The sequence below is a fragment of the Tupaia chinensis genome, unplaced genomic scaffold (assembly GCF_000334495.1).
Source record: "Tupaia chinensis unplaced genomic scaffold, TupChi_1.0 Scaffold138235_1, whole genome shotgun sequence".
In the NCBI taxonomy this organism is placed as follows: Eukaryota; Metazoa; Chordata; class Mammalia; order Scandentia; family Tupaiidae; genus Tupaia; species Tupaia belangeri.
Window position 1 is genome coordinate 1616737 of NW_006198133.1, and position 11078 is coordinate 1627814.

General features: G+C 38.6%; 1 pseudogene; it reads left to right on the top strand.

Moving 5' to 3' along the window:
• Positions 1-9180: 9180 nt before the first annotated feature.
• The window catches only part of LOC102484261 (pre-mRNA-splicing factor CWC22 homolog), a 3548-nt pseudogene continuing 1650 nt past the window's right edge, over positions 9181-11078 (top strand).

Here is an 11078-nt window from a genome sequence, read left to right on the forward strand (position 1 = left end):
TGAAGAAGATCCTGGAATTGGCCCAGATCAAGGAGATCAGAAAGTGACTTAACCCTTCGATGGGAGGGATGCACAAGAATTTTCAGTCATCTTACACTACCATAAGACCAAACAAACCAGCCTGGTTAAAGTGTTAAAGCAGAGCTGGCAGGAGGCAGATGGTTAAGAGTGTTGGACTCCCACATGACCGACGATGGTTCAAGTCCCAGACCTGGAGGCTTGCTTTCTCACTTTTTCCTCTCTTTCTAGAAATATTAAAATAATGATAATAAATAAAGTTAAATAAAATAATTATTTATCAAAAAAGTATTAAAGCTAGTTTGGCAAGAACTCTATCCTTCCCTCATGGTTTCATCTCACCACTTCCCCCTATTTTTTTCTGTGTTTATTTACTGGCCTACTCACTTAAAACTATTTCATGTGATAACTTCAGAGTGCCACATCTTTTCATTGGGCTCTCTTCTACTTCTCAAATGAGATTAGAAACTTTTTGAGAACAAGATGGATTTCTCTCCTGTACCTACCTTCTATCTCCTAGCGTCTCTAAACCTATAGTCACTGGAAAGTTCAGAGAGAGAAATCTAGTCTGTGGGAGAATGAGGTCCAAATGTGGTGGAGTCCCAGTGGCCCAGGAACTGGATGTGGAATGTAGTCTAATAATCTTCTACATGTAGTGAATGGCTGGTGACGGTGACTGGTAACTGAGTGACAGCAAGGATGTCAGTGGCTCCCTTGCACACCGGTTCAGGGTCCTTTAACAGCAATCGAGAATGGGGAAACAGACAGTTCTTCACTCTTCATTAAATTAATATTAACCATAAGCCTAATTTTAAAAACAATGGGTAAGAAGCATCTTTTATTATTTACTCTATTTTCTATTTTTAGGTTTTTGTCATAGGGTGCATATGCTCACCGGAAGACAGAGAGAAGAAATGTAAGACATCACCTCTAAGGGGTGGCCATGTTGCAATCCCTTCTCTGTTCTCCTCTCAAGTTTCTGGGCATGCACACTCATGCATCTGGCATGATCTTACATTATTTTCAAGCCACTGGGTCCAGGACTCGAATTGTTGTCAGCCATATGGGAAAATCCAGTGCCTTAACCAACCATGTTGCCCGCTGACTCTGAAGCTTCTTTAAAAACAACGCTTTTAATTTGGGGTAATTTTATTCTGACATATAGTTAGCAACTTACTGTATTTCAGAGTAATAAAAATTTTGAATGTTCCCAACACAAAGTAATAACAAATGGCTGAAGTGACTGACATACTAACCATATTTATTTGACAAAGACACATTGTACTCTTGGACTGAAAAACATCACAGCATATGCCACAATATGTCCATTATTATATGTCAAGAAAATAAATAAATCATTATAGATGAACTATTATTTCTTTTTACCACACGGAAGATGTCATTGCACTCTCTGGTTTCTGTCGTGCCTGCGAGGAAGTCTGTTATTGGTCTTCTTTTCTCCCTTAGATGGTAATCTTTATTTGCTTTCTGGTTGCTTTTACAATTTTCTTTTTGTCTTTGTGGTTTCAAGTTTCATTAAGACCTATCAGGATAGGGAATTTGTTTCGCTTAAAATAAAAATGTTCGAAATTAAAAAAAAAAAAAGTTGCAAAAAATATCACAGTTCTTATGTCTCCTTCATGCAGCTTCCTAGTAATAATATCTTACATAACTACAGTAAAAGGGTCAGAACCGAGAGGATGTCTTTGGAATAATACTATTAAGTAAACCATAGACCTTATTCAGATTTCACAAGTTTCTACATATTCTTTTTTTATTCTTAGTTTAGAGTTTATGAAATATCACACACTACTTCTACCATCAGAATGTAGTGCTCTTCTTTCACCCCAAAGACACTTCCTACCGCTAAAGCTCACACCCTCCCCATCCCTATAAAGACAACTTGATATACGATGGTGCAATGGGAAGATAATAATAGCAACACACAGGTCCATCCAGAAAAGAGAAGAATGAGAAACACAGCAAGGATGTTAACCCACAATGAAGAGGCTCTCCAGGGCAGGTCTTCCGAGGTCCCTACCCCAGACAGTGGGACAAATTCCTCAATTAAACCCTGATTCTGTTGACAGAGAATCACACAAAGTAGGAAACAGACTCTTCGGCAAAGATTAATACCTTTAAGTTTGCTAGAGAATACTTTTGGGAAAACATCTGTGGAGAGAAACCAAAAAGGCAAGATTAGGAAGAGGCAGAAATAGATCTGTAATACAACCTCAGTGGAAGCCTCAGCTGCCTCATGGAGGGTTGTAAGCTGGGGTGTTGCTTCAGTACTGTCCTGAGATGAGTGAGACCTGGGCCTTTATATCCGACTGTGATCAGTCACTAGATCTGAGACGGTAGTATGATCTGGGGCAAGGCAGCTGAGGGTTGTCAGGGTCAGCACTCACACCTGGGGTAACAAATTCTATAACCTGGAACAGAGTTGCAAATGGAGCATCCCAGCCTCCCCCACAGGAAGGAAGTTGTCTTTTATCCTGAGTTGCTGGACTTGAGAGCTATTTAAACCTTATAAAGAGCACAATGCACCACTCAGATATGGGATTTGAGCTAGCTGGAATAACTATGTTAGATTTTTGAAAAGGATAATAGTCTCTATGTGAGCACAAAGAGTGGAAGTGTATTTGGAGATTGGTGAGGTAGTTTTGGGCAGACAACAGTGCTCTGAAAATTGCATGTCTTCACTTCAGAAATGCAGAGTTTCTCTGGGAATTGGCTTTCAGGGCCTGGGATTCTTTTCTCACAGTGCCCACTTCCTCTGCTGAGGTGGTTGTGTCTGAGTTCTTTCTGCCCAGTGGGATGAGACAGTGGTGACGAGCACTAGGTCCAGCTCATGCCTCTTCTGACTCCCAAGGTGCTCTCTGCTCTTTCTTATTCTGGTTGGACACAATGAGTTCGATTCCCCGTCAGCTTTGGACGCCATGTGGTTCAGGTCACAGAGGCTCAGTCAGCCTAAATACCAGAGAGTGGCACGGAGGAGTGTCCTCCTCTCATGTCCTGTGTACCTCCCAATGCTGTCATGGGAGCGGGAAATAAACTGAGCCTTTACACTGCTGTGGTGCTTTTGTTATAGCACCTAGCTCTGTAAGATCTAATACATCACACACACACATACACACACACACACACACACACACACACAGCTGGGAATATAAGTTTTAAACTGTTGGGGCCAGTAAATGGTGTGGTAGTTAAGGGGCTGGATTCCCACATGGCTGACTGTGGTTCCAGTCCCAGACAGTGGTTGAAAATCACGCCAGGTGTGTGTGTGTGTGTGTGTGTGTGTGTGTGTGCATGTCCAAAATCTCAAGAGGAGAAGGGGGGAGAAGGAATTGTGGCATCATCATCTACCCTGGGGATTGATTTCTCTATTTCCCTCAACTTTCCCTCTCTCTGTTTCTCTTCATCTTTCTTCAGTCAATGGACACACTATATGGCAAGAACCTAAAAACACGTAGGTTATATTAGATTCTATAAAGTGTTCTATACAGTAGCCACAACGATGCGTGTTTTTCAGCTGAAATTTAACAACATATTTAAAACTCTATGGGAAAAAATATTAAAGATTATTTAAAGAGTTTAAAGAAAACCTAAATGAGAGAGCTACTAGGAGCATTCAGTGGATGAGGGAGAAAGGTATGTCCATGTAGAGAAAGATTCAATGAAGACGTCACCTTTTCTAAAGTTGTTTTAAAGACTAAGAGCAAGTTCTATCAGTTATCAATGAAATATGATGAGTGTATTTTAAGTGGAAATAGAATTTTAAAATGGCCAAAAATAGCAAAGACACTCCTGAATAAGAATGAGGCAAGACAACTCTCCTTTCTAGATATTGTGATTTATTTTAAAAGTAAGTAGGATGACGATAATATGGCATTAATACAAAGACAGATGAAAACCAATGCACCAAATCGTGCAGCCCTGGAATAGACCTATGCATATATTGAACATGAACATGATATGATATATGATGAATCAGGGTGGAAAGGATAGATCCTTTGATAAATGGAACTGGGGAAACGATTCATCATCCAAAATTAGAGTTGACTTAAAGGAGAAAAGCAAAGCCTTTTAAACTTTTAGAAAAAAATATAAAATAGTATTTTATGAGTTGGGGTAAGAAAGAAGTTTTTAAACAAAGCACATAAGCCTTAAAGTAAATGACTGTTTGAATATATTAAAGTGATGAAATTATGTTTATTAAGATACACCAAAAAGAAAATGATAATAGAAGCTATAAAAGTCTATTAAATTTTTTAAAAAGTCAATCTGATACAAAAATGATCAAAACATAGACTGAATGTGGGTCAGTGCACATACACCACTGATAGAATATTAATAAAAACAATACAGAAGGTCATTTTGATTCATCCTTATAAAGCTGAGTTTTAGCCTCATACTTATGAAAACTGGTAATGTCATGTCCTAGCATTCATGCTTCTAAGAGTTTAGTCATTTTAATAGTGAAAAATTGGGAGGTGGACCCAGAAAGTCGGCAGACAGAGGAAGTATAAATCAAAGCTAACTTACAACAGCATGCCACTCCGCAGAGAAAATAAGGATGTTATAGTTACCGGTCTCAGTATGGATGAAGCTCAGACACAAAATATTAAGTGAAAAAAAGCAAATTTTGGAAGAATTCCTGTATATATCTTATAATTTATCTAAACTTCAAAACATTATATTCTTTGAATATATATTTAAAATGTATCACATATATAACAAAAGCGGGTCAATATCGAACATGAGAACCCCATCAGCAGTTACTCCATGAGGCATTGATGAGGCATGAAAGAGGGACTTCCTCTAAAAACGCAATGGTGAAAATGACTTGGGAAGAGTTTCTGAAGGCAATGACAGTTGAGGAAAGCTTTCAAGAGATAAGATGTGTGCAAATGAAGGGTGAAGGCAAAAGGGGAGGAAATCAGGAGAAAGAGTAAGGGGCTGAGAAAAATGTGAGGTAACATTTGGAGTGCTGAGAGCTTTGCCCAGCTGTAGTGAGGGGTACACAGGCATGCTGAGAAGTGTTTAATGATCGGCCTTGGGGAGCTAAACCGTGTATACACATGTGATATATGTAAATACAGGCATGTAATATATAAATTTATTTAAATATGGGTTGATTGTAAATTTGACCAATGTGAGTACTGTGTAGCCCATCATTTACAAATCATAATAAAATATACAGTGGTCTATTACAAATCTCATAAACCCAATTGATTCCCAAAAAATGCTTTCACGGATGGCTGTTGACACAGCACACTTTTAAATTAAAATTAAAATTATTTTTTCTTCAATCACTTTTTAAAATTCAGGCAATCAGCAATCTACTAAATCAAGCACTGCTCTGCGCTTCTTTATTGTTGGAGTGTACATATTCCCACCCAGCTGGGCTGATTTCAAGTCTGCGCTGTAGAATCCCTGAATGCAAATGTAGAGAATCACGCAGTACCATACTGTCACATAGTATTCTCACCACACAGACACACAGATGTAAATAACCTCAAGAGCATAGTTAAGAAAAAACAGTAAGATCATTAAAAAGAGATGAGTTTTCTGTATTGATTTTTAATTTTAAAATAGCAGATTACTTAAAAAATAGTATTTAAGCAGTTTAAATGTTAGGTTTCTATCACTTAATTTTACTAATAGTTGTGTCTAACAACTGTTTTTCAGAATGGCTGAAAACTTGATTGACTCTGTGAAGTGGTTTTGGTCTTCACAAGCTTCCATTTGGCAGATGGATTGAGTGACAGTAGACAGGCAGGGGAGGAGCAGACACAAGACACCCTGTGGCAGCACTGGCTGGTGCCACCTGGGAAAATAGGTGCCCCATATGGGCAATGGCCAATGGGTATGGCCACTGCATGGAGTTTTGCCAATGGAATACAAGCATCACTTTCAGGCTTAGCCAATGATCCTCCATTCTCACGGGTCCCCAAAGGAGACCATTGCTCTGTTTCCCCACCTATCACCTGACTGTTGAAGACTTAGAGGCACACAAAGCAAGAAACCGGCCTCGCTAATAGCTGTGCAGAGCAGAATCCCCTCTCTCTTGACCCTCCACCCACCACCCAGCTACATGCTGACCAGAACAGGCCTGCGGTGAGCAAGAAAAACATTTTCCTTTATTAAGTTATTGAGATTTGGGGGTTTATTCCAGCAGCTACTGTTTTTGTTTTGTTTTGTTTATCTCAACAAATACAAATTGATGCAGGGTTTGCTTTGGTTTGGTTTGGTTTGTGATAGGATTGTTATAGTTGTGTTTTGTGTCTATTGTCAATGCCTGTTTATTTTACCTTCAGGCTCAAGCTCCAGTTTGAAGACTGGATTGAAGACCCAGATCCAGAGAAATGGATTCTTCTGAACACACCCTCACAGAATGGGAATATATTGGAAAACAAAACCCACCAGAGTTTTGACAGTCTTTTCTATAAGCAGCTTTCATGCCTGGGGGTATGAAATTCCTTTGGGCCATCAGAAAAGAGGTAAGTGGGAAATAGTTAAATGCCCCAACAAGAAAGCTTATTCTGCAACAATAACAGGTCACATGTTTATGTTTGAACAAATAATAGCAGAAAAATAAATTTTTAAGAAATCAGGCTGCCCTGAGGCAATATTGATCAACTGCCTAAGAGAAAGCCATGCCTGTGTCACAGCTGTGGGTAGTGACACCAGTGGAGATAATCCCTCCTCCTCACCACTCCCAGGGCAGGTAGCTCAGCCTCCTGACTCCTCAGTTACCGTGCAGCAGTTTTCCTCTCTGCTTGGGTGTCCTTATTTCTTGTTTCTATTTATTGTGAATGTTTCCACATAACTTTAACAACATTATCTTTCACAGTTTGGGGTCTCTTCCTTTTATCTCTTTTAGTGGAATCCTTTTAAATGCTTCCTAGCTTGACTTCTTTCTTTGTGTTTGCTGACTCTCTGCCATGGAAAGAGGCACAGCTCTCCTGAGTCTCACCTTGTTAGCGATCTGAAACACAGACAGACAGATGTGTCTCTTTCTTATCCTCACCTAGGGTGTTAGGCCCTCCAGCTGTGGGGTTAGGCCTCCCAATCTCAAAACTATGCCTATTTTCTCCAAGCTCCTACTTTTCTAAAAAAGAGATTAACAGATAGTTCCTTTGAAAGTGATCTGTAATTAGAATTTGCTCAAAGAATATTTTATGATATATTTAGATCCTAAATTAACTGGAAGAGAAGAAATATTTAAAGTGCTTCATTCAAATTATAAGGCCTCTTTCATAGATGCATCAAAATGCTAAATAAATGCACAATTCAATAAAGATTGCACAGGAAAAATGATTATGATAATGCTACATAATCAAGTTCAATAGGGTATCTTCTCAAAACTTGTATCAAGTTTTCTATTTTCAATGTTTTTTCAGCATCAGTACAGTGCATTTATTATTTTTATCTCTATTAAAGTAAAATAAAAATATAAAAGCCTATCATTCAGTATCATGGAAGAATAAAATGATTAATTAAGAAATTAATTAATATCTTTGTCTTTGTGAGACAGGTAATAGAACCCTAAGGGATGAGTATTCAGAGCATGAAGCCCAAAGATGGAGGCTCAGTAGTCAAGTTTGCACTAGAAACTGCTTGCTCACAAAAAATAGCTTGCAGCACTGACCTGATGGTTAACCTAGGCAGCGTGACCTAAAGCAAAGACAGCAATCAAGGCTTTTTCCTGATTCCACCACATTCCAATAAGAAATTAGTAGTCTTTATGGCCCAAAGTTTTTAGACAAAGAAGATAATCATGACCTATGTACCCACTTCAAAATTTGGAGAATAGCCAGCATCCCCAACCACCACCACCACCATGTGACCCCCTCCATGAGGGGAATGCACACACAAGTCCCTCCTAGTTGGAATAAAACCCCTTCACCTCAGTTTCTCTTTAGCAACTCCTTTGAGTCCCCTTCTCGTGTGTTGACAGTTTTGCCTTCTTTCTAATAAGCTTTGCTTACTATCCTTCCCTCTTGTCTACATCTCTAATTCCTCACATTAGACGAGAACTGGCACAGGTGTGGGTCTAGTCACCTGACACTCCTGTGCCATTTGTTCCCTCACTCAGCCTCCCTGGTGTCATTTCCCATATAAACGACTGTGTGCACCTTCTTATCTCAGCCTCTCCTTTTGAGACCTTGGGAGCAAAGGGGCCAGGATAAGATACACACTCTAGTCCATCTTCCTCACGGTATCGAAATTGGCTTTCGAAAGCTAATTCAAAATCAACACATCCCAGGCTGGAAACATTCTAGTATCTATTTCACTGCAGAATAAATATCAAACATCCTTTCATGATAATCCACAGGGCTCTGGAAAATGTGAAGTTCTGTTTCTCTGAACCCTGATTTAGTGTTCTAGACATATTAGCTGCCTTCTTTCACTTAGAATATGTCGAGCTTACTTTTGTCTCAGGATATTTACATCTATTGTTTCTTCTGTTTTGGACAATATTTTTAAAAATGTTTTCATGGCTTTTTAAAAATTTTAGTTTTTATTTTTAAAATCACTTTTTAAAATGTCCTAATCTCAACACCCTGTCTATAGCACTCATCTCAATGCTAATTCTTCAATATAATTTACATGTGCTATTTGTAAATAACTGAATTTGTTTTTTACTAAACTTCTTGCTTTCCCCCTGAACTATGAGCTCAGAATAAAGTTTAGAGTTACTGAATTTTCTCTTGAATGTGAAAGGAGAACCTGGAGGAAAATGGAACTCATATGGAAGAGAAGCAATAACTGGTGCAGAAGTGAAACCAGCTCCTGGTGAGTTTTGACTCCTGGCTTAACCAGCATCAGAAGCTACCCTAGTCCTGCTCTACTCATTTAAACAACATATTAATTCTCTCTTAAGTCAGCTTGAATTGGATTTTCTTTTACTTGAGTTTAATAGATTAAGTGGACTTCATTACACCAAGGAAAAATTAATTGGGACATCATTTGATGGTAAAAGCAGCACAGCATGCTCCATAGAGAAGTTGTTTTAAGTGTCTTAAAAGAAATATGCTGAATGACAACTTGGTGGAGTTCTAGGTGATGTTTACAGGCAAAAAGTAAACTGTCAAGGAATTCAAACCATGGAATAATTATTATTTGGACCAAAACAAAGGGTCTTTGATTTATTGGATTAACTAGCAGCAGAAAATGAAAAGTAGTGTGGCACAGATAAAACATTCTTCTGGTCATGATAGAAGAGAACACTACAATGCATAGCAGAGGCTTCCTCCCCAGAAGATAGGCATACAAAACAAGGGAGTTCCCCCAGCACAGAGACTACTTTGATTATGGCAGACTATGAATAGTCAAGAAGAGGATGTTCTTATGATGATAGCATGGAGTCATGAAGTAGGGACCGAGAAAAACAGAGAAAGATACATGGATTGGAAAAGGTCCTGAAAATCTCCATATCCTGGGAGAAAAAGCCCAGAACCAACAGTAACCCAGAGTTCCTCTGCTCAGGGTGAACCTACTGCAAAGGGGAAGAAAGATGAGCTAAATCCTCTTCCCACCCTCACTGACGGAGCATGTATTTCTCCTGCAAAGTTTAGGATGATGCAAGAACAGACAAAAACAGCTTAAAACACCAGAGGAAGAGCTTGGAAGCCTTAAACGAGTAAATAAATTATCTAAAAAGTCAACATTTCTAATATAACATGGTGTGGCCATGTTCACTATAATCTCAAAGGAGAAAAAAAAAACTTGTAAAAAAGGCAAAAACAACAACAAAAAACTTTATTCCAAGCATTTCAGTAACTTTTTTTGTGTATGTACTTAGCTGTACTATAAGTAGGTGGTTTGTATGAGATGGTTAAAAAGGCCAAAGATAAAAGGTTTCTTTTTTCCTTTTTTTTGTCTATGAAGTTGCCGTTTATTTATTTATTTATTTATTTATTTATTTCAGCACGTTTGATATATGTGTGAAACAATGTTGTCTAATAATAAACTGGAATTTTATTTTGCTGAGTTGTTCTTAAAAAAAAAAAAACTTCTTCAAGAAAATATCGTTAGAGGAAGAGGACTGCTGTCCAGATCTGTTTTGCAAGCACAAAGTGCTTCTCCAATCTTCATCCACGTTTATGCAGCATTAGTGGCAGTTATTAACTCAAAATTTTTACAAGTCGGAGAATTAATCCTCAAGAGTTTAATTCTTAATTTTCAAAAAGGATATCAAAGAAATGATTAAGCAACCTTGCCTGACTGCTTTGAAATTTGTGGCACATCTTATTAACCAAATTATGCACATGGAGTTTTATGCTTAGAGATGCTTCTTTTGCTCTAGGAAAGACCAACAGATGATAGTGTCAAGTAGCTATTGGTTTTCTCAAGGAATGTGGCCTCAAGTTAACACAGATGTCACCAAGAGGAATCAACGTCATATCTGAATGCTTTCGAAACATTATACATGAGTCTGAAGTTGACAGAAGAGCTCAGTATATGACTGAAGTGATGTTTGCTATACAAAAGGATAGAATCAAGGCCACCCAATTGTCCTAGAAGGACTTGATTTAGATGAAGATGATCAGCTCACACATATGCTGCCTTTGGAAGATGACTATAATCCAGAAGATGTTCTTAATGTTTTCAAGATGGACCCTAATTCTATGTAGAATGAAGATAAGTACAAACTATTAAGAAGGAAATTCTTGATGAAGGAGACAGTGACTCAAATACAGACCAAGATGCTGGAAGTAGGGAGGAGGAAGAGGAGAAGGAAGAGGAAGAAGAAGATGAAGAAGGACAGAAAGTAACAATTCATGATAAAACTGAAATTAATCTGGTTTCATTTCAATGTACAATTTATCTTGCTATTCAGTCAAGTTTAGATTTTTTTTTCTTTGGAGAGATTTTTGCTATAGGGCGCGTGCGCTCGCCAGACAGACAGAGAGAGACATAGAGACAGAAAGCGAGAAATCACCCCCCAGGGGGGATGGTCACGCGGCAATCCCTTCTCCTCCATTCTCCTCTCGGGATCTTGGGCACGCACGCACACGCGCCCGGCGCGAGTTTTAAGCCACCGGGTC